The following is a 25,744-nucleotide window of genomic DNA, read 5'->3' as shown; positions in this document are numbered from 1 at the left end:
GCCAGACAACTGATGTCCCTTTCGTTTCCCTCCGCAAATCACTTCCAGTGGCGAAGAAACGAACTTACTGCCTCAAGGCTCTCGGCGAAACGTGGATGGTATTGAAGCTTCCGTGATAGGTTGAATATATAAACTAGATATTTAGTAGAGGAATCTGTAAGGTCGCATGAAATAGGTGATCGATAGAATATACGTAAGATGAATATATAGAGAGAGGATCTCCTAATTTTTGTTGCCGAGCAAAGCGTGGTGCTTGTGGTGGTCTGAATATATCGCTAAGACTAACGAGCAAAACAAGTCTTAAATCATGAATTATTTATTTAATAACCAGTGAAGCTGGGGATGGGACTATCTTAATAAAAAGGGAAAACAATTACTATGCGAGGACCTTTGAAAAAAAAAAAGAACGTAAAATACGTAGATGTTGCGACATTAGTTTTCTTTCAACCGAAATTCCCGTTATCAGGATCATATGCGAAGTTTCGTCCCACAGGTGACCAATTAATAACAAGGACTTACTTCCTCTTTTTCTTATCCTCCAATTGATGACAATGTTGGTGAAAACTCAATTAGAAAACAAAACATTTCGATTCATGTGCCTAAATAATAGGTTTGGTAACAAAAAACGTGTTTCTTAATTAGCAAGGATGTTTTTTCGTTAAAAGAATAGGCGTCGTTAAACATTATGATAGTCCAATGCTTTCCTATTATGCATAATATAACACTATATATATATATTAATATAATAATATATATTTATATATATAATATAATTAAATATATAAAATATATATAGGACGAGAGAGATGGATGAGAACATCGACCCTGCAAAACGGAGGAACTGCACGGAAAGTGATGGCGAGAGATTGAGAGAGAGAGAGTGAGAGATACACACAAAACCCAACACACACACACACACACACAACAACACACACACCACACATAATATGTAAATATATATATATATCTATATATTATATATATCTTATATAATAATAAAAATATATATATGATTATAATCACTTTAAGCACGTGATTCGCTTGAATCACACATATCCACAGATGAAAAATTAAGATAGGAAGGGTGGGGTAGGTCCTGAACCGGTTTCGGTCTTTATTTTTCAAGCCATGGACAAAGGACTGATAACATAGTATTAGAATTCACAAGTATATTAATACTACAGAGACAGTACTGACGAAACATACAAACAAAACGTCTATATGGAGACTGCATATCCAACCCACATGGCACGGTGTCAAAGGTTATGAAGTTGGCTTTCAAAAATCATTCTGGCTAAAATTTACAATAGATTGTCAAGGGGATACTACCGATTGCAGGGTACCCAAACCGATAACCAGTACCACGCACCTGACAGGTTGTCCAGGGAGGCGGGGTTGGACCATCTCATTACTACTACTGCCCCCGTTACTGGTGTTTACAAAATATAATAATCCTAGTTCCGTATACATTTTCTGAATGCCTACCTTAAAATTTAACACAGTTTACAAATTTCTTTTGATATTAAACTAAAGGATCAAGTTTACTACATTCCTTGGACTGATGTCCATTATTATTACTTTCGTAAACTTTCTTTTTTAAAAAAATAGATTCAGTGATATTGCTTTTCCATTGCATTATTTAAAACCCACAACAAGCATTTTTTGCCCCACCTTCCAGTTAATAGCATGATTGTTCCTCACTAAGACATGTCAAAAATATACCACTATTTGTCCCTGTGCCATATCCAACATGTTGTTTATGTTGTTCTATTCTTTTTTTTAGTTGCTTTCCCCGTTTGACCAACCCAATATAAAAAGTTGTCACTAGACTTACACGGAAATTCTTTTATATTACAAAATCCAATTTCCTTAACCATTGTCCGGGGGAGGGTTTCTTAGTTCTAATAAGGTACCTGTTTGTCATTTGTTTTATTGTTTTTAAAAAACTACATTAACACCCAAAATTCTTCAGGAGATGTGGGATAATTTCAATTATTTTTATTTTAAAGGTAGTACAAGCAAATTTTTTGTTGTTGTACTGGTTCGGTTCGTTATTTTGACTTTGAACATGGGTCTTTTTTGCCGCTTCTAATGCATTGGTTTATTGCATTATTAGGATTATTTGCAATTTCTTGCCTGTTTATTCCGAATCTTGATCTACCTCCTCAATCAGAAAAGAAGCCCCTGGACTACCAACCCAACGCCAATCATGAATGTGTTATCAATTTATCAAACAAAGAAAACACTGGATAGTGATGTAAACCCAGGGCTTTAGGCTATGGGTGAAATTTTGCTTGTATCAAACTGGAAGTATAAATAGTGTAGAAATTACTAAACGAATGTGCAAACCTTGAAAAAATATAGTGATTTATCTGATGAAGGGAAGGTAAACATAATTAACGGGAGTGATTTTATGGAACGTATGAAAAAGTCAGACACCACTAACGTACCCAAAAGGATTCATGAATGCCAATCAATGAACTGAAAAAAGATAAAAAAGATAATACATGACAAAAGCAGATAAATCAGGCGGCTGGTAATTTTAAACCAAAAATGAAAATATAGAAAACATGGAAAGTCTTTTGGGTGGGGGGGGTTTTTGGGGCTTGAATCAATAGTACGTTACTAAAGAAATTAAATAAGAAACCCACGATAGGACAGTGGGTGAATAGTGTTTCAACCCAATTTAAAAAAAGTTAAAAATTCTGCTAAAAGGCAACTAAAGCCTTATAAGAAGTTCGGTGAGTGACCTCTCCATCAGCTACCGTATCATGTGATGGTAAGATAAAAAACCCACAAAACAAAACTTTCCTGCCAGAACTCAATTATCAGACTCAGTGGGTTTCCGCATCTTATAAACTAGCGAGGTTATTTCCAGTGGATGATCCTTAAACCCAATTGGTTAGGTTAAACATCTCTAAATGTCAATATTAAAGAATTAATCGTGGACTTCCAGAAACTAAAAACTAAATAGCAATACCAAGTTAAATAGTGATTCGAAACTTGTGGAGCTTTGATGTAGTATCAACTATTCACAAAGGTGCCATATTGACGATTTTATTGGAGTTTCTATTCGGGAATTGATTAGAAAAACAAACAGCCTGGATAATTCCATTTTTAAAAAAACCACCCTTAATTGAACTGATCAAATTATGTGTTAAAAGAATAGAACTGTAAATTTGGGAATGCCAATGGAAAATTTTTCTCTCAAAATTTTGGTATGGTCAACCGGGAAAACCCTCTTGGTCCCCCTCCAGTGCTAACGTAATTTAATATGGAAATTTTTGGAAAATTTTGAAAAAGAAAACTCCTTAAACAATATAATTTCCACGCAATGGTACCTTCGGTTTAGATATAGGTTCGACGACCAAATAATTTATGTATTGCCAGAGAACGAAGATCGTGAAAATTAAAACTTTTTACCAGGGCTAAATCAGTTAGTACCATCACTTTGGAATGAATTTAACTATGGAAAATGGGAAAAAGATGGGTTGGCCTACCCTTTTGGATGTCCTCATACGGAGAAAATAAAGTCGTAGGGGTTTTAAATATAGTGTTTACATTGGAAAAACCATACTAATTATTTCTTCCTATGTACATTTCTTGTTCTGGAAAAAACAAAATAAGGTAAGTAAAAGATCAGGTTTGCATTTGCCCTGCTTCTAGGAGCAGCTACGGGAAATATAGCCAGGAATATTATAGATGGAGGAGATAGATAAAGATTCGGAATACAAGGCAAGAAATTGAAATCTCCAAGATAGTGTAGTAAAACATTGCAATAGAAGCGGCAAAAAAAGACCATTGTATCCAAAATAAAAACGAACCTTAACAACAACAAAAATTGCTTGTGCTACCTTACCGAATAATAATAATATGAAAGAATTATCCCACATCTCCTGAAGAATTTTCGGTGTTAATGTAGTTTATTAAAAACAATAAACAATTGAAAACAGGTACTTATTAAGAACTCCCCCGACAATGTTAAAGGATTGGTGTATATAAAATTCCAGTGTAAGTCTTGTGAAACAATTTTTTATATTGGTCAAACGGGAAAGCACTAGAAAAAACAAAATGATTAGAAACAACATAAACAATGGTGCGGCGATATGCCACATGGGAAAGGGAAATAGTGGTATTTTTGTACATGGTTAGTGAGAACAGTCATTTTGTTATTAAACTGGGAAGGGGCAAAAAAACTTGTGTGTTCGAAATAAATGCATTGGAAAGGGAATATCATTCTTATAAAAGAAAGTTCACAATAATAATATGAACATCAGTCAAAGGAATGTAATAAACTTGTTGTTTAATCCTTTAATCTCAAAAGAATTTGTTTAAAACTGTTTTTAAATTTTAAAGGTAGGTGCATTTAAAAATGTACGGAACTAGAAGTTATCCAATTATTTGTAAACACAGAATGTGGGTCAAGTAGTGGTAATGGAGATGTACCAATCCGCCTCCTTGAACACCTGTTCAGGTGGGTGGACTGGTTTATCGATTGGGGTACCCTAATCGGTAGTATCCCTTGAGAAATTTATTGTAAATTTAATTTTAGCCAAAATGATTTTTGAAAGCCACCTCCTACCTTGACACCTGCCTTGTGGGCGGTGGATATGCAGTCTCAAACTCAGGTTGTGTGTATGGTTCGTTAGTACTGTCCTCTTTGTAGTAATAGTACTTGTGTGAATTCTAAATACTATGTTCTCAGTCCTTGTCAATGGCTTGGAAAATAAAAGTCGAAACCGGTTCAGGACCATACCACCCTGTCTATTATTTTTCACCTGGGGGATATGTGGAATATTATACTATATATATAATATTAACTTATATATATAATTATCTATAAATATATTTATCATAGTTATTATAATAATATTCTATATATATAATTATATAATATCATTATATATATATATATATATAATATTAATATAGTATATTAAATATATATATATATTATATTATCTTATATATAATACTATAATGATTATATATATAGATATATATGCCTTGGTATACTCATACATATTTATGTTATTATTTCATATATCTTTATATGGATTTGATTTAAATAAAATATACTGGCAAAATTCTTTTCATTAATATCATGTGTTGAATATCTGGGACTCATGAGTCTTTAGTAGATCTCTAAAGAAACCACTGGAATTTTCGGCTAAAATATGTAATGAACTCCGAATATCTCTTACCCAAATAAACCCGTCCAAACTACTAGAAGCTAAGCGTTGTGAAAGTTCAAATTAAAAGAACAGTAATTTGTAGAATATTTTGTTTTTTTGTTTCTTTGGTTTTCTAAATGACGTTGTATGATAAAAGCACAATTTCTTGGTAAGTTCCTTATCCATGATTTGGAAATAGGGTGATGTTCAATTCAAGTCTTTAAACTTATGTTAAAAACAAGTAGCAATAAAATCAATAAAATTGGAAAAGAAAAAAATCCTGTTTGTTTAGTATTTCATAATCTTATGTCATTTTTATTGCCTCTAAAACCTTGATGTCAGATCTCTTAAATTCTAATGGACAGGTTAGCTTTCCTGCGTATAACACTTTTTACAGACCCTTGGGTTCTGTTTTGTGTGCGTTGTGATAGCTTATATTCGGCATACCGAATTTTGGATTTTGAAGGAGTTTTAAATAAATTCAGTTTTTTTTATGCTTCCAATGAATTTTCAATGAAAGTTTTGTTGCAAAGTGTTTTTTTTTTTTTTTTTTTTTTTTTGTTTTAAGGTGAACCTAGTGTCTTTTTGAGCCATTGGAAATTTTAATTCAGTTCCGCCACTGTTTCGTTAAACCCTTCGTATTTTTAACATTTTGTAACTCTAAACCGAGCAATTGATCAAATTAATTACTATCTATATATTATATATAATATATATATTCCTATATACTATAATATATAATATATTATATAGATGATACTTAATCATATATATTCGTGTGTGTGGTGTGTGTGAGTGCTTTTCCGTGTGTATGCAATCGGAGCCAAAAGTAATTCATCTCGGCTTGGCGTGATCGGACCCAATGAGATGAACCGGCCCTGTTTTATTAAGAAGAAAAACTTGAAGGAGAAGGAAAAATGAGGAGTAGCTCCTACCTTGTGGTACAGAATAATTAATAAATTCCGAATTAAGCAAATAACACAAAGGGTACTTTCGTTAGCTATGAAACAATTTGATAAAACCCTCCTTGGAAACACTAATAACAAGAATGATGACCGAATAAACGTAATGATCAAAAAAGTTACACACATTTCCGCCCCCCCCCTCCACCTCTTCCCGTTCTACTCCCTGTCAAGTAAACCCCTGGTAAAGTTTCTTCTTAAGTCAGTTGCATTTTGTTCTGAAAATAAATATTTGGTAAAAACAATTATGAAAACGTTCTAGCATTGAACCTTCCTCGGGACGTGAAGGGTTGTTTTAGGAATTTTAGGAAAATAAGAAAAAGGCCTTGTTGCGATTGGAGGGTCAGCCGTAACGCTCTTCAGAATTCATTCTCTGAAAATAAATGCACTCAAGCAACGTGAACCAACTTTTATTCCCGCGTTTTGTAAAGAATTTCTTGCTGGCTTATTCCCACAGAAAACATTATCGTTAAAACAACGGTAAAAGTAATTTTGGGGGTTGTTCAGTTTATCAGGCAATTCATGAACAGTGGTATATGAGAGTACTACCAGTCATGTTAGGAAATTTTCATTTTAAGTAAACTCTGTTTCATAAACTGGAAAATGAAATAACAGGGTCATCGATTTCGTCTTACTGTCGTTTCTAATGTCCCATAAAGTTTCAAGCGCATAGTTGGCAATCCCCCACGAAAAATTCTCCACCCTACTACTTACGGTTCTCTTCAGCCATTCACAGATTTTTTTATGCTTTTCCACAACAAAATTTAGATGGGTGTGAAAGTTGAAACGTTTGAAGTTTAAAAACTTAACCTCCAGTGAGGGGGTTTGAACTTAACCGTCATTGGGTTCTTGCACGTACAATTTTTGATAAAATGGTATAAAAGGCCCCATAAGGGTATCCAAATTCTTCACCCTTCTCTGGTATACAAATATTGTGGGAAATTCAGGGTACGTTTTGCAGAGGTGAAAATGAGGCCGGTTCCTCACTATCATGGTAGAGTGTAATTGCTTAGGAACATAAACGGAATATTTATTATACTAATTGTTACGGTGCATATATATATTAATATATATATATATATTTATGTAATAGTATTATATATATTATATATATATATATATATATATATATATATAAAAAATAAAATAAAATAAAAGGCCCATTAAAACGGGATGTTTAAAGCCTTTTAATACTTGAGGGCCGTATCGTGTTTCAAACAGAAGAATTTATTTGTTACAACACACACACACACACACACACACACAACACAAGACACACATATATATAATATATAAATTTTTAAAAATTTTAGATATATATGTATTAGTAATAATAATATAGTATATATACGATAATATGTGGTGGTGTGTGTGGTGTAGGTGTGTGTGGGTGGTGTGCCTGTGGTTGTGGTATGCAATATAATGTATGTCTGTATGTACTTATTTGTGTGTATAATATATATATATATATATTATAATATATATTCTATATACTATATAAACTGTATGATATATATATATTATTACCATATATATTGTAAATATACTATATATATTATAATATATATATATATATATATATTATATAAATAATGATATGAAGTTGTAGGTGGGGTGGTGCGTGGTGTGGTGGTGGTTGTGTAAATATGTGGTCTGAATTTCCATCAAAGGGAAGGTAAAACTTTGTCACGAGAAATTCTTCACGTATAATCATATCCATTTAGATGTCACATTTTAATACCTCATGGCCCAGGGTAGCAAATTTCTCGAGAAGCGTATACAGATAAATTATTATGAAAATTATTAGCCCGAGTTTTTTTTCTGGCCGATGCCATTATAGGGGACTTAGGTTTGGTTTGTTTGCGGAGAATTGGATTGTGGGAAACCATAATGAGATTTTTTTTCTTTCAAGAAGATTTATGTTCCCCGGTATGATGGTTGGTTAGTTTTTTTTTTAAGAAATGGCCGTTCCCGCTTGGACCGCTTTTCATTTACAGGGAAAGGTTCATCCCGTACTCGTACAGTTGGGGAATGTGCCACGGAAAGGAAAACAGTTCTAACTTAGCAAGGAATGAGAGCGAGAGAGAGAGAGAGAGAGAGTCGAGGAGGAGAGAGAGAGAGTGAGAAGAGAGGAGAGAGGAGAGAGAGAGTTTCTTTGTTAGAATCCCACGAAAGAAACTCAAATAAAGTCAGTGAAAATAAAAATTTATACGCTAGGCAAAAACTAGAATGTCACAGCATTTCGTTGACTGTTATGAGAATCATTCTCTTCTCTCTCTCTATCTCTCTTTCTTTTTTCTTTTTAGAGATGCTCATTTTCGTCTTACTTCTAGTCGAAAACCTACTATAAACCGGCGGTTACTAAACTTTTCTTTCAATATCCCTGTGGGTCAGTTAATTGATTTAGCCCAGGAATAACGAAACCAACAAATAATTGAGTGTTATTCGGGTGGAAAAAAGAAAAAATAACCGTAAAAACTCTACTAACGGTACTGGTTCTCCCTCTAAAACAAACGTACCTCGAATATCGTTTTCTTACTTAGCAAGGGTTCTGCAACCAAACGCCCCCCTAAAAAAAGTGCTACTTTGCTCAATTAACATGATTCAACAGGGATCACATATGGAGCGTAAGTTCGATCAATTGGAGGTTAATAACGAAGAGTAAAAGTGGTATTCAGAGCTGCGTTTGCCCAATCCCTCCTGGTCACTTCACTTTCGAAGTTTACTAAACTTTTTGGGGCCTGTTAAAAAGCTGACTTTTTCTCGTAAAGACCAGAGAGAAATGGCAGCGTGCATGGATTTCTTTTGGGAATTTCGTGTGTTAGGTTTCCTTGTGTTTCCACTTTCGGTAGTGAGTAAGCTGAGTGATAAAGTATTCTAATTTACCTTAATTGAAACCGTGAGAGAGAGAGAGGAGAGAGGGAGAGAGAGAGAGGAGACGATGAGAGAGAGGACGAAGAGAGAGGAGAGAAGAAGAATTGTTCAGTCATTACAAAGCAGTGGCTCCATGATAAGGTTTGATCAAACATAATCTTCCCCCCTAGTTGTCATCTTATTTAGGTTAATAAAAAATGAAAAATTCCTAAATTTAAAAACTAAAAACGTAAGTGTTTCAACCTATGTAAACAGGCAATATCTAAAGTACTAGAAAGGGATGACAATGGATATTACTTTTTTTTATGTTTGCTTCAGGTTTCCTGATGGTTATAAGGAAAATAATACTTGGACTCTTCCAAGAACGGTGTAATAGGAACGGAGGAGGACAGAGTGTTCATGAGCAGTTCCTAATTGTCATAAGATAATAGTTCCCAATTGAACCTGGTACTTTCGTTTGCATCTCTTTGTGCATCTTCGTTTCCAAAATCCCCTTTCCCCCTTTCTCTCTCCTCCCATTTCTCTGTTCCTCGTATGCCAATTGTTAGACCAAATCCATCTACCTAGGTAGAGACAAAAAACTCATTTGTCCAAAGTTATGGAAGAGGGACAAACAATAAATAATGAAATAAGCGAATTATTATTATAGAGTATGTCCGTAAACTTGATTGCCAAAGCAGGCGTTCAGTAGATAAGGTGTTCTGGAAATTCAGATCTGAAAAAAATAAGATTGTGTTTCGGACGATACTCACACAGGTAGTTTCTTGCAACGATATTTGAATACTACCTTCACAGAACAGGGCAAATAACGAGATCAAGCGGTAGGCAACTTGGGTCCTCAGTGTAACATTGCTTGTAGAGAGGCAGAATAATGTTTTTTTCGCATAAAATACTCTAGTTAAAGATACCAGCATGAAAGTCTTGGCTACATCTCTTCTCCATAAGCCACTTTTTGAAAATTAATGGTTTCCAACTCAAAATTCCAAAAATGTTTGGCTTTTTGGTTTCAAGGATGGACCGCGTAAGTCAATGGATTTTGTGTAAAACGGGAAATGGGAATAATGACCTCTGGGTCGTGTTTTGTTTTTATGATTTTTCTTTACTTATACACATTCTAAGCAGAGCACCAAGCAAAGGTAAAATGAATTTCTGTTAAAGATTTCATATAATATATATAAAGAGAGATGGCATCCAATATGGCAGCCAAAAACCTTAAATAATCGTATCTCAGGATGCAGTAGGCATGGAAAAATGTCTTCTTGTTCATTATAATAGTTTTCAAGTCTATTGGTAATGATATGGTGGCTTTATCCTTAGTTTTAGTTAAGAAGAGTGAATGTCAATGGACAACCACGGCACATTGGTGACTACACTGCATTGCAACTCAGCATGGGGTTTAGTGTCAACTATTCTTGCTTATGCTCTACCTAGCTTTGCTTTTGTGTAGTTTAGTAGTTTGGTGTGCCAAATTATGTCTAATAGCCCCATATTAGTTAGCTGGTAGAAAGTATATATATAGTTGTTCTAGTTAGACAGCCCTAAATTGACAGGTGCCAGCGCTGGAGAGCCGAGCCAAGGGTAATTGGGGCTCTTCATGAATTGTTCATGTACTTTCTGCCAAGAATTCGTGCCTATGTTAATGCGTACAAGTAAACACATCTTGTCTTTGATGAGTATAGTTCATCAACTCTGGAAGCAGAAACAAAAGTCCAGAAAGGGACATGGAGGAAAATGCAAGGTGACAGAAAAGAACACCATTCCTTCAAACTGGCCAAACTTCTTGAGGCACAATGACGAGTCAGAGCTGTTTCACTTCCTGGCAGACAGGTTTGTTCTTGTGACCAAGAGAACCCAAGCACTTATTATTCAGAAAGCAAATCTACTTGAACTAGATAAGTGTTCTCACGAGGAGGTAGACAGCCGCATCTTTGTCCATGCCAGATATCTTGTAGGACAGGGGAGCAAATCTATCATGGTCAAAGCCAATGACACAAATGGCCTTGTCATTGGTCTGAGTGTGTTCCCAACTCGGCAAAGCATGGGTCTGCAGCAGCTGTAGCTCGCATTTGGTGAAGGGCAGAGCCTTCGATGGATTGGCATTCACAGCTTGTACAACAATGTTGATCAAGTGATGCCAAAGACATATCGTTCCTCCATGCAGTTAGAGGTTGTTGGGATGCGGTCTCAGCCTTTAGAAATAAAGGAAAGAAAACAGCATGGCAGACCTGGGACAATTTTTCCAGAGGCCACTCCAGTTTTTTCCAGACTCAGCAAGTACCCACCAGCCATCGAAGATGGTGATTTGAAGATTCTGGAGAAGTTTGTGGTCCTCTTGTATGACAGGTCAAGCGCTGTTGACAATGTGAATGAGTCCAGACTTGACTTGTTTGCCAGAAAGCAGAGACTATATGAAGCCATCCCTCCAACTAGAGCACCTCTGCTTCAACACACCAAACGTTCATGAAATCAGGCATGTTGTGCATGGGATCAGGCAATTCTGACTGAGGTTGGGAAAAGATTGGTGGAGAATGAAAAGTCTACTAGACAACCAACTTCTCCATTTGCAAAGCGTTGTGAACAGCTTACAAAATGTGGCTGCAAGTATGGTTGCCGTAGCAGGTGTAAACGCTACAGGTTTGGGCTTACATGAACAGCTTTGTGTAGCTACAAATGTGAGTTGTAATCGCAATGTGAGGTGTAACTATAATGTTGCAAATGATGCTTCAAATACATCTGAATGATAACTTCGTTGCACTAAAGGGTGACGCCATGCATCTTTAAAATCTTGGGTTCATTTCAGGCTTTTAAAAAAAGGCATTGAGACAGTGCTCGAACATAGATAAGATACTTTGTTATCATACTCAATTATAGTCTTGTATACTTTTTAGTATCATTATGGGGTCCCTTTCCAAGAGTAATATTGATAATAGCCCAATAGAAATGCTAGAAACAGATTCTCTGACCTCATAAATGTAGGCATGGATAAAATTTCATGTCTCTATCTTTCTTAGTTGCAAAATTATTCAGCAAAATGTTTCATGGCGGCCATTTTGTACGCCATCTTTATCACAATGGTAAATATAGTCGTAGGAGCTCTGGTGATATCTTCCATTAATTCTTCTACCCATTCTCTTCTCAAGTAGCTCTCTCTCTCTCTCTCTCTCTCTCTCTATAACTTTTCTGGAATTAGTGTATTTCTTTCTTCCTTTCGCTCATGTTTGTACGCGCGCGTTTGTGTATCTGTGGGTGTCAGAGGCTTTGGATGGAGTTGTGTATTATTGGCAATCACCTCGATCAGACGTTTCGTAACCGGGAGTTTCATATCGCTTGGCGTCACTGTCATTTCATATAACTTGCTGTGAGGAATACGGTCCCGCACCTATTATTTTGAACATTCTTTTTCTATTAATTAACCCTTCCATCAAAGGTTTCTTATAGAGCTCACGGGGTAATTTAATAAATTGTATTCATTCGGTCATGGCGCAATGACAGTTAAACAGAAATATCATTGTAGGTTAAAGATCAGCCAGTGAGATCGATTAAAATATGGTAATAGTCAACCATTAGCCTCTACTTTGTGGGGTTGCCAGTTGTCTCATCCTTAACTCGCAGCGAAGTGCGTCTACGTACACGACGGGAACTGTGCCATTAATACCTAAAAATACAGCTAAACCTGAAATGTAATCGAAACTCTTTTGAGAGGTAGTTTAGTTAATGCCCCAAATGAGATGGAATATCAGCAGCAATCTTATTCATAATTGTTAAGACGTAGAAAGAAAAAGTTCCCGGGAATTAGTAATTATTACTGCCTATTGTTTCAGACGTCGATTGAACTATTTGTAAGTTAATGTAGTGTGTCGGGTGATTAGACTGATGTCCCCTTTGTTCTCAAAGGAAATGAGAGAGAGAGAGAGAGAGAGAGAGTGAGAGACCTTCTTTTTTGTAATACTTAAGACACAGCAATGAATTACGATGTCTACAGTCAATATATCTGTATCAATCTCAATTTTTCTTCGTTTCTGAGGGAATATCTTCGAGTTCGGTTTTTTTACTCTTGTTTTGGGAATGAGAAACGACGCCAGTGAATTTCCAAACCGTTGGCGGACGTGAACAAATGACTTTGGCAGAGTTTAAAAAAAAAACATGAAGCAGATCCTATAAAAGTTTCCTGCAACACGAAAAACCAAATAGTAATTCTAAACTCCTTTATTTAGGCAGATAACTTATGAATATTAAAACTTGAAGGAGAGAGAGAGAGAGAGAGAGAGAGAGAGAGAGAGAGAGAGAGAGAGAGATTCCATCAATCTCTCCGTATATCAGTTTTGTGGATAGAGCTCGAAAAACAGCATGGAATTACCTTCTACGAAGTTGCACTGTGGTTTTTAAGTCTCGCGCCCTTTTTAACCCGCTTTTCAGTCTCGGTGTATTCTGCATCCTAAAAGAATTATAATTCATAAACAATTTCTGTGCAGATTTTGCTGAAAATGTCATTAATAGATAAATTTGGCGTGCGACTGTAAATCAAATTTATTATTCCAAAAGGAATGATAAAATAATAAATCTATTTATTGCTTGCACTCCCCAAGAAAGCAATAGTATTTGTGTCCAAAAATTGTCCCTGGAATATGCGTGATTTATTTCCTATGCGTATTGCTCACTATAAACCGTACATTTATTATTTCATCATTATCACAGAATAACAATATATTGTAGTTCTGACTTCAAATATGCAAATTTCATACTTTTTAATCAGTATTTTCATTCTTTAGTTCGTTTTTTTTTTTTTTTTTGCCTGGATATCAATATATATTCGGTCTGCCTTTTGCATTTGATGACATAGAAATGGAAATTATTTCGCTGTAAACTCCGAAATTCCGACAACAAAGCGAAACAGAGATAGGAAATCGTTTCCTGTCTCAACTTGAGGATAAAATTGTCGTCATCATCTGGCAGACTTTGAGGATTATACCTAATTATTTCTGCTGGCATGGAAAGGCAAATCGATTAGCTCTGGTCACGAGACGATTATCAGAATGATTTGATTACTGAATGAATATCCCAAGTGTAAAAAGTTTCCATTTCCAAAAGTGCTGGAAAGCCTCTTTCATACTGATTTGTGTATTAAACATGAACGTGGATGTCACCACTCCTCATTATTGTCCGATTTTGCTTGCTCGGGGAGTAAACCTATCATCTAATCTGCTGTTGTTGTAGGTTTTGTTCTTGGACTTGTGTTCTTCTTGGGTGCGTCGGATAGGTCTATGGATATCCTACAAAGGTCTGAAAAGGTGGTTTCACGTTTAGTTAAAGATATAGGAATTTTAGGATAGAATATTTACGATTCGTTTGTTAGAATGAAAATGTAAAAAGTAAATACTGAGCATGTTAAACATTACAGAACAATTATTTCTAATTAAATATAGCGTATTTTTAACATTTTTTGTTGGTGAAACAGCGCACTATTTGACTGTAGATTTCTCGTGCCCCGAGTAAGCTTGAAGTCGGGTCACGCCTTGTTTGTGAGCATTCAATAATCCTGATAGTATTTTCATAGACTAGTAAGCAATTAATGAGTATAAGATTGAGAACGGAAGCATATAAAAATGGATTCTGTACGTATGTAATAAAGGAACCACATCCATAGATAATAGTGTTTCATTAGTTGCTATTTAAAGCTCAATAGCGTTCCATTCTTCATCAAAAGCCGGAATGCATGACCGCCAACCCTATCACCCCCCCCCCCACAAAAAAAAAAGGGGGTTCTTTGCATTAATCAGGTTCATTTTGGAATGTTTCTGATCCTGAATTTGTCTAAGGCAAAACATTAATACATTTTTCTGTCGATTTTTTTTTTCTGCCTCTCGTATAAATGGGATAAAACGAATCGGCTATTATTTCAGCATTGAATTATTTGTGAATTAGTTAACGACTGCCTTCTTCTTTCACATGAATGATTGTCATCCTTTTGGAGTCGACCAATAAGATATTATATTGTTGCCTTCTCACTTAATAGACTTTTTTTATTATTATTGGGTGACGGACACTCGTTAATGAGAATGAAACAATTTATAGTATACATTATTTTCAAAGCTACTTCATGCCTCGTCACTTTTGCTCGTATGTCTGTTCGATAGGTTACCTTAAGAGGTCAGTCAGGTCACGAACTTAGATGAGGTATGATCTATATTGGCAATTTTTTGCCAATGCTATGCCGTTTCCATGTAGGTGCAGAAATGGTAATGTGCAAAATTTTCAGAAAACTGGCAGTGAGGCAAAGTTTGTCAGGACGGAGGATGACCCCTGCAAAATGAGAAGGTGTTGGGGGGGTGGGGGGGCGCCAGACAGATAGAGAGGGAAGGAGAGGGGTGTTTATGTCTACCTAAACCAGCAAATTAGGTTTGATTTTAGTTAGTGGCGAAAAGGAAACCAAAGAGGTGCTGTTGATAATAAAAATGAAACTCATAACAATATAATCAGGCTATTTCACTGCTAAAAAAATATGCACAATAGCTAACACTTAATATGGATGAAATATGTAAAGAAAATGAAAACCGAATGGAATCTTTCAAAGAAAATGAAAACCCTGGAGATTAATAACTATAAAAATAATACTCCAATTATTTATATATTTATGTATTTATTTATTTTTTTGCCAAGAGGCAGATGTATTGAAAGGTTTCCTCACACCAAACGCGAATAACATGGTTTCATTACTCTGGCTATCTTACATGTGTTTTTCAATCAATGAATTTCATTGTTAATGGTGGGGATGAATAAGAAAAAAATTTGTTTTTTAATGGTCGCGATGAATGGTGTTTGAACGCCTACTACTACTGTCATATAAACGAATATTCGTCTCTCCTTAGCTGCGAGTTGTGTTGTATGCTGACATTGTGGTAAACGGATTATCAGTCTGGACGGTCGGTCTTTTAGGAATATCTTCATTAGAATACTGCAAAATACTATAGTAGATTCACATCAAGCGAGAATTTGACGTCATAGGCCAGTACGACGCCTCCTGATTGGCCTGTTGATAAGCCAATCACAGGGTTGGAAAATCTTAGTCTCTCTCGAGAGTTCACGTAGGCAGGATGTATGTTCCACCTCTCTTGAAAGACAATCAGGAGCGTCGTAAGGGACTGGCCTAGACAATAGATGCACGGGTGATGTGAATCTACCACAGTAGATTAACTCTGCTCCTTAATTGGTAATCTCTCATTTACAACAATCCGACTTAGGAAAGGGTTTATTTGCGAGTTTTTTTTTTTTTTTTTTTTTCTTTTTTTGTTTTTTTTTTTTTTTGCATGAATATGACATGGCGCCTTCCTTAGGCTGCATTGACACCAAGCGAACCGAATCGATTCAATTCATGAAGAATCAACGCGATTCATGATTCGTCTTGATTCGCTACACTCATTTCAATGTAACCGATTACACCACAAGCGAATCGACATGGTTTGAATTGACTCGATCTCTTGGTGTAATCGGTTACATTGAAATGAGTGTGGCGAATCAAGATGAATCATGAATCGTGTTGATTCTTCGTGAATTGAGTCGATCCGATTCGCTTTGTGTCAAACGCAGCCTTAGTTTAGCGGCAATTTTCGACCTTCTTTTGATGACCGACTCCCGACAGTTGACTCGGACAAGTCAATTATTAGGTTCGTTAATTCCCGAGATGTATTCTATAGTAGATTCACATCAACCGTGCATATGATGGCTAGGCCAGTCCCTTACGACGCTCCATGATTGGCTGTTGATAAGCACCAGTCACAGGTTATACCCTGAAAGTTTAACTAGCGGCCTGGGCATTGGAATAAAAAGAAAATGAGTTCATAATGACTTACTTTTGATATGCCAACCTTCGGTGCGTTGCTCACCAGTTTAAGCAACACTGGACAAGCCAGCATTATAAAAATAGAGAAGAAGCTCTGTAAACTATGTTTAATAATAGTAGTAGTATCATAAGTCCTGGGGTGGAGAAACAGGTCTACAGTTATGTATGTGTACTTAAACCTGGACAGAGATCTTTTAGGAATCTGTTCATTTCCCCTTTTTAATCTCTGTACATTTTTATTTTTATAAATATGTACTGCACATACATAACTGTGGATTAATTTCTCCAATAATAATAATAATAATAATAATAATAATAATAATAATAATAATAATAATAATAATAATGTTTTTATTATTATGATTAATATTTTGTGGAATTATATATTAACATCTGGTGAAAAATAAGTTTTTTTAGTATTTTTCTTATCATTTGCAAGGAGTAATTTAATTCTCAAGATAAGACAACTATCCATGAGCGAATTTGATCTTATCAGAACACACACACACACACACACACACAAGGCTTGGGGCAAAATGGAGTTTCTTAGAGAGAGAGAGAGAGAGAGAGAGAGAGTTCACTATTGAGATTAAATATTCTTTTCCTCTTATATTATATTTCTCCTCATTCAACATCTATTCTATATATTAATAACCAATCACAAGGTTTGGTGATGTGAAAATATCAAACTCCTATTTTTTGTTACATCAGTCACTTTTCTGATGATGTTGGAAAGTTTCGCATGAGAATATTTTAAACATTTTAGTGTTAAATTTCCGGTTATATATTCGGTCGATATATTTCTATATCTTCTTTATTTACGTTACGATCCATATTCATTAAAATGGTGGGGTTCCATTAAATGAATACACGCGCGCCACACACACACACACACAAACACACACACACACACACATATATATATATATATATATATGTATATATATAGTATATGTATATATATATATATATATATATACATAATCTATATATATATATATATATATATAATATATATATATCTATATATATATATATATATATATTATAGATGGATAGATGATAGATATTGACTGTTGTTCCGTCCCTTTTACTGGATATTTCTGTGCTGTGTCGCGTTTACGAAGTATTACTGTGCTGTCCTTTCCCTTTCATCCAGATATTATTGTGGTGACTAAAAAGCATTTGCAATAATATATTTCTATGGTCTCGAATACACGATATATTATAAACAAGTAGAGTTTATTTTACCACATAAGTTACAAAGGGAAGTAGGATGGGGGAAAGGGAAGGGGGCAGGGGTAAGGGTTTGAAACCTACCCTATTATCTATGTTGGGTCGAATAATGGCCACGTGCCTCTATTTATATACTATGAATTTACGTCATTTTTGGAAATCGAACTTTTAATTCTGGCAAATGTCAAAAACCCATTACTTTTCACTAAATACCCATTTAAAAAGTTTTTCAGAAATTGTCTGCAAAATTTTCAAACCGACAGGAGACTTGGCAATTTTCATAAGGATAATCTTTGTCGTTTTTTTTTTAAAGTAACAATAAATGAGTATATTTTTCCTTTGATAATCTCTAGCCATTGACATAGACATTGTCGAATTCTGTCCTCAACCTGGTGTCCGAAGAGAGTGTTGGCTTCTCTCTCTCTCTCTCTCTCTCTTCGTCATTGCTTTGAAGTTTTATTCTCGTCAGTTTTCCGCTCAAGTGAAGAAAAGTATTTTAAAATTACTGTGTGATAAGTTCCTACTTTTTTTTTGTCATAGGAAACTTATGAAGGATCTTTAGTTTTTTCTTGTGTTTTTCATAAACTTTGGCAAAGTAATTTGTTCAAGTTTGTCAAGAGTTTCGAAATTCACTCACGTCGTTTTTTTTTATTTTCCTAAGCAAATAAAAAAAAAACAAAAAAAAATTAAAAAGTCCTTCCGGACAGAATAAGACTGGAGACTGATATAGTAGTCGATGTTACCAGCAGACATCGAAATTTTATTGATGTGTCTCTAATAATAGAAATCTGGAGAGTTCATTATATATATATATATATATATATATATATATATATATATATATATATATATATATATATATATATATATATATATATATATATATATATCAATCGCCACACTAATACCTAGATAAAAGGAACTGTCACCACAGTAATTCTCGGATAAGAGGGACAGACAGCAAAGGAATATCTGGTTAAAGGGAACAGACACCACAGTAATATCTAGATAAAAGGGACAGTCATCAACCTCACACCTGAATGAAAATGAGAGAATGTACAGTAATAACTAGATAAAAGGAACAAACTGTACATTAATACCTGAAAAAAAGGGGCAGTCAGCAAAGTAATACCTGGGTAAAAAGGATGGTCACTACATTAATACCGCCGATAAAAGAGACAGTCACCAGAGTAGTACCTGGATAAAAGAGACAGTCACCAGAGTAGTACCTGGATAAAAGAGACAGTCACCAGAGTAGTACCTGGATAAAAGAGACAGTCACCAGAGTAGTACCTGGATAAAAGAGACAGTCACCAGAGTAGTACCTGGATAAAAGAGACAATCACCAAAATAATGCCTGGTTAAAGGTGTCACAGCACAATAAGTCCTGAATAAAAGGGACAGTCACCACAATAATACCTGAATGAAAAAGACACTCATCACAGTAATATATGGATAAAAGGGACATGCAACACAGTAATGTCTGTTTAAACCTCAGACAGCAATGTAATACATGGATAAAAGGGATAATTGCCACAGTAATAGCTGGATAAAGGTGACAGTCACCACAGTAATACCTGTCAGTTCAGGCACGACTGTTCGGAGGGTTTTAACATTTGCATGAAAAAAGTACAACTGTCAGTTGGCCCATCAACACAAACACCTCCCACTCTCCCTTTTGCCTCCCACTTTCCCCCTCCCCCTTCCTGCTTCCTTCCCCCATCCCCTCCCCTTGCCTTTTCCCTCCCTGTACATTCAGACTGTCACTCAAAGTCTTCTCGGGCATCGCCGGGTTGGTCAGGTAGTATATATATAAAACTGTATTTGCTTTTTAAAGAATGTATTTTATTTTTTGCAACGAATATAAATTTTTTTTTTAAATGTATACAAATTTTGTCAAGAAGAGCAAAGATTTGGCATAGACTCTAGCCATGAACACGCACGTAGATCACGGCAAATTATATAAATTATATTTATTTCAATAAATGTATACTGGCATCCTGCCGTTATTTTTATGTTTTCTTATTACTTAATCGTAGATGTTTCTTGCCTCCTAAAATAAACTATTTCCCATATGCATCTCCCCACTGTTATGGTATACTAATAACCATAATTTGCAATATTATGAGATGTTTTATAAATCTTTTAATAGATTTTGTTATTTAGCATTTCCAAATAAGCCCACGCACAAACAATTATGAAGGAGAGAGAGAGAGAGAGAGAGAGAGAGAGAGAGAGAGAGAGAGAGAGAGAGAGAGAGAGAGCGTTTACTTCATTTCCTTGTATGTGATCGCATCAGTTGTCAGCAATAAAATAATAGAAAAATATCAGAATGCCTTATTCTGTCATCTTTATTTATTGTTCTAATTCCACAACCGAAAAAATCTTTAGTTTTAACGAAGAGTCGACACCATAAAGCAGAAAAAAAACAAATCTGTTCTGGCCTCTAGTAACTGAAGACCACCAACTATTTTAGTCGGTTGTCATATAAATAACTTACTGGGTTTTAGATTATTTTTAGTAGAAAAAATCTTCACTGAGAACAAAAGATACTTCCAACCTTTTATCATGATCTACAGTTCAGTATATGGAATACCCCATTATTTGCAGATCAAACGTAAAACTTTTTAAGAGTATATCATGTGAAAAAATGTTGAAGCCTTACCAGGCAGTATGTGAGTGAATGTATTTTGTGTGTGTTTGTGTTTGTGTTTCAAATGCAATCGACGGAGCATCAGTTATTTATAACTTATTGATTATGTAACAAATATTGATGAATTTGATTTAACAGTTACTTGCCTATTTTTAACCCAAAGAAAATGCACAATTCATCAGATCAACTAGAAATTCCTAGCAGAAGCTAAAGTAAGGCTCAGCGAACCTATATATAATATCATTAGATATCTAATACCATCGATAACCTTATTAACTACAACAGTGATATACACGGCATTTATGAATCAATTCGTTATCCCTCAACTTAATGCTAACGTCTCATGCACGCTCCAACAAAATAAGTCACTTTCCTGTCGATAAACTCTGGCACAAGTTTCTCTGCAGTCAGTAAGGGTTTGGACAATTTCGCTTGTGTACTATGTATTGCTTCTTTACCCATTATTATATGTCACATAAACTTTACCTTGGTGCCTGTAAGCCAAATATAGTATAGAATACACTTTATAATAATATTGTTGCTGTAAACCATATAAAGCTGTACCCTAGACTAAACACGTAGCTATGTTACTAAAAAACAATTACACGAATAACCCGTTTTTTGTAAAGCCCTAAAGCTTTGCCTTCATTTATCAGTTACACACACACACACACACACACACACACACACACACACACACAGCGAAAGAACGCAACTAGATATGACAAATGAAGCGCACAACTTCTTGTTAACAGTAAAGTTTGTCATTTATTAAGGCCTTCTGATCCTCTGACGACCAAAGCATATTGGATTAGTGTCTCTCCGGAGAGGAGAACTCTTCAGTGCAAAGTTGTCCTTCATCATTTCGAAACACCCTAACTCCTGTCCTAAAAGGATTTGCATTGATCACTTGCCTTGGATTCACTCCCGGGAGCAAATTCCCGAGATATAACTGGTATTGCATCAGCCCCGTTTGTTTTTCTTGCCATGCCCTAGTTTGGGTTAGGTTTGGTTGGGTTAGGTTCAAAATAAGAAGCTTTTATGGTTTAGGTGCTGGAAGCATAATAAAATTGTTTTCAAGAAGATTCTACAAGTAGGTTTTAAAATATGGCGTCCTGCTTTTTTCAGGTAACGGTCGATACTGGGTTACTGTTCAGGTACATGCCCCCCGGGAGATGGTTGCACTATTTTATGAGGTGGCAAGTGTGAGAAATTATCTCCAAATATGTCATGCCATCAAGACGCCGTGAGCTGCTCAGTCTTCTTTGTGTTTCAACTTACTGTCATTAATCCTAAGGCAGCTTTGGTAAACATTTCTCTTGGATAATTTTAACCATCTGCTCGAGCTGAAAGACTGGCAAACACGTATATATATATATATATATATATATATATATATATATATATATATATATATATATATATATATATATATATATATATAAATATATATATATATATATATATATATATATATATATATATATATATATATATATATATATATATATATATATATATATATATATATATATATATGAGACAAAAGAGAGGGTACAAGTTTCTAAAATGCTTCATACATGCCATACTACATACGTATATGTGTAAACTATATATATATATATATTATATATATATATATATATATATATAATATATATATATATATATTATATATATATATATATATAAAGTATCCTATAGTATATCCTCCTGTTTATCTAGATAAAATATATTTATGGAAATATATACAAAGCTTAAAGCTTTCGTCCATCCTCCTGTGGACTTGATCACTAAGTAAATGAGACATGGTATTGGTGAAGAAATCCAAATAAACATAAACAAGCAGACAAAAGAAATTAACAAGGTTAAAATATGTGAACAAGTCATTGGGTCGAATTCCTTTCCATAATTCGCTGTGATCTTCGAGGCGGGGCAAAGCGCCGGTCTTCTTCCTGAATGACATCTTGAGGGTCGTTAGCCAAAACGGTATTTTGTAGATCAGACTCTGGAACGGGCGAAGGATGGTTATCTACATTATCAGATTGAAGGAGGCTGTACACATTTCTGAAGTTCTTAATTCTGGCCCTTTTGCAAATTTATTTACTCAAAAGTAAATTGTTCTTTATTCCAGTATTCCCCTCAAAGATGTCATTCAAAGTGATGATAGCCCCTTCCACAATTCTCCTAGTGGTCCTATCCGCACTCTTATAAATAACTTTTCCTCCCTTGAAGTCGATGGCATGATCAGAATCCCAAGTGTGCTTGGCAGTGGCGCTTTAAACGTTGCCCAAACGGCAAGCTGCAATATGTTCACGTTGCCTCTACTCCAGGGAACGACCACTTTCACAAATTTTACATCCTATAGCATAGACTCCAACATCGGTGTTTGGTTTTCTGCAACTGTTTTTGATAATTTTCTTTTAAAGAGTATTAGGGTATTGAAAAGCTACGGTATACCCATGTCTTTCCTTTCTAAGATTATTAGAAACTTTTTTTCAGGTCATGATTATACGGAAGGGGAAGGCATTTAAAATTAGCAGTTGAACAGCGTTCCCTTGGATTATAAAACATTCTTCTGGCTCTAGAAAGACATCTGTCGATAAAAAACTTAGGGTAACATAAATTTTTGAACTCGTAGTCAAGAATTCAATTTCCTGGTAAATGAAACTAGGGTCACAAACTCTAAAAAAGCTTTAAAATACAAATTGGTCAGAACGTTGCGTTTGATTTTCTCTTCATGATAGGAATAAAAATGTATGTACGTATTTGTGTGAGTACTCTTCCTGAAAACAGAGAATTTAAAAGACTTATTTACATCATCCCGGTGAACAACCAAGTCTAAAAATGACAGACGCTTATCGACTTCCACGGTAAACGTGATGGATGGAAGAAAACTTTTCAGTTGTAAAAGAAACTTGATCAAAACTTTCGGCATCGTCCTTATAAACAATAAAGATATTGTCAACATATCTTACCCATATAAAAGGTTTTAAATCATCCGGAAGTTTGTCCACAAAAAGTATTTCAAAAAATTCCATACAAAGATTAGCTAAAACAGGCGACAACGAGGATCCCATAGCAACCCCTGCTTTTTGTTGAATGAAATCTCCTTCAAACTCAAATATGGTGGATTCTACACAAGAATTTATAAGCTCACAAGAGGCACATTAATGAATAAGGAGACGATGTCCAGACTATAAATAATTCCATGCAAATTTTTACCCACAATTCTATCAATGGAATCAAGATTATGTTTCAGATGGGAGCTTGCTATATTACCCACCAAGTCACCCAAAACCTCTGCCAACCGAGAGGTCAAATCAGCCTGAGGAGTATTGCAGTTTGCTACAATGAGCCTCAAAGGGATGCCCTCCTTGTGGATTTCTGGAAGACCATAGAAATAACTTAACGAGGGTAGTTTTATTGTTAATTTACTGAGAATAACCTCTTTCATTTCTGTGGTAATGTCACCTTTCATACTGTCCTTAATTTTCTTGTTAACGTGGACTGAATGTCAGAAATGGACGGAGCTGCAGAAATCTTGGTGTAAGTATTAGCGCCACCAAGCAATCTAACAGCCTTAATAAGGTAATCTGACCTACTCATAACCACCACACATCCCCTTTGTCGGCCTTAGAGATTTTAATATCAGATTTGTTTTTTAGTCTGTAAAGATCTTCTAAAAGACGTTTAGGAAGATGTACTACTGTTTTTTCCTCAAACGAAATGAATAAAATCCCTCTGACGAAATCCATGTTAATGTCTGAATTTTTAAAATTGAACAAACTGATATTTCCAATTCCCTTTTATAAAATCCACATCTTCCATCCCCAAAGAAAAATTAAGACCAAGAATTGTGGGTAAAAATTTGGAATTATATATAGCTGCAGAAAACCAAACACCGATGTTGGAGTCTATGCTATAGGATGTAAAAATTGTGACAAATGCTATATTGGTGAAAGCGGTCGTTCCCTGGACCAGAGGCAACGTGAACATATTGCAGCTTGCCGTTTGGGCAACGTTTACAGCGCCACTGCCAATCATACTTGGGATTCTGATCATGCCATCGACTTCAAGGGAGGAAAAGTTATTTATAAGAGTGCGGATAGGACCACTAGGAGAATTGTGGAAGGGGCTCTCATCACTTTGAATGAAACCTTTGAGGGGAATACTGGAATAATGAACAATTTACTTTTGAGTAAATAAATCTGTTAAAGTGCCAGAATTAAGAACTTCAGAAATGTGTACAGCCTCCTTCAATCTGATAATGTAGATAACCATCCTTCGCTCGTTCCAGAGTCTTATCTACAAACTACCTTTTTGGCTAACGACCCTCAAGATGTCATTCAGGAGGAAGACCGGCGCTTTGTCCCGCCTCGAAGATCACAGCGAATTATGGAAAGGAATTCGACCCAATGACTTGTTCGCATATTTTAACCTTGTTAATTTCTTTTGTCTGCTTGTTTATGTTTATTTGGATTTCTTCACCAATACCATGTCTCATTTTCTTAGTGATCAAGTCCACAGGAGGATGGACGAAAGCTTTAAGCTTTGTATATATTTCCATAAATATATTTTGTCTAGATAAACAAGGATATTACTGTGGATTATTCTATTGATTTCTTAGAAGCACGATACGGTGTTTTTATATTGCATATATATATATATATATTATATATATATATATATATATATATATATATATATATATATATATATATATATATATATATTATATATATATATATAGAGAGAGAGAGAGAGAGAAGAAGAGAGAGAGAGAGAGAGAGAGAGAGAGAGAGAGAGCTAAATGTCCTGGATTAATGCTCTAGAAGTGCTATACATTTCTTGCTGTATATATTAGTTGCCAGCGTTATGAGCACAACTTTAGGCTTATTATATAATAAGCTATAGTACTAATGAAAGTCAACAATATTTTAGAGAGAGAGAGAGAGAGAGAGAGAGAGAGAGAGAGAGAGTGAGTGAGAGAGAGATGAACCCGCGT

The sequence above is a fragment of the Macrobrachium nipponense genome, chromosome 7 (genome assembly GCF_015104395.2).
Source record: "Macrobrachium nipponense isolate FS-2020 chromosome 7, ASM1510439v2, whole genome shotgun sequence".
Taxonomy (NCBI): domain Eukaryota; kingdom Metazoa; phylum Arthropoda; class Malacostraca; order Decapoda; family Palaemonidae; genus Macrobrachium; species Macrobrachium nipponense.
The sequence above is the reverse complement of the archived record's forward strand: the minus strand, read 5'-3'. Positions refer to the sequence as shown.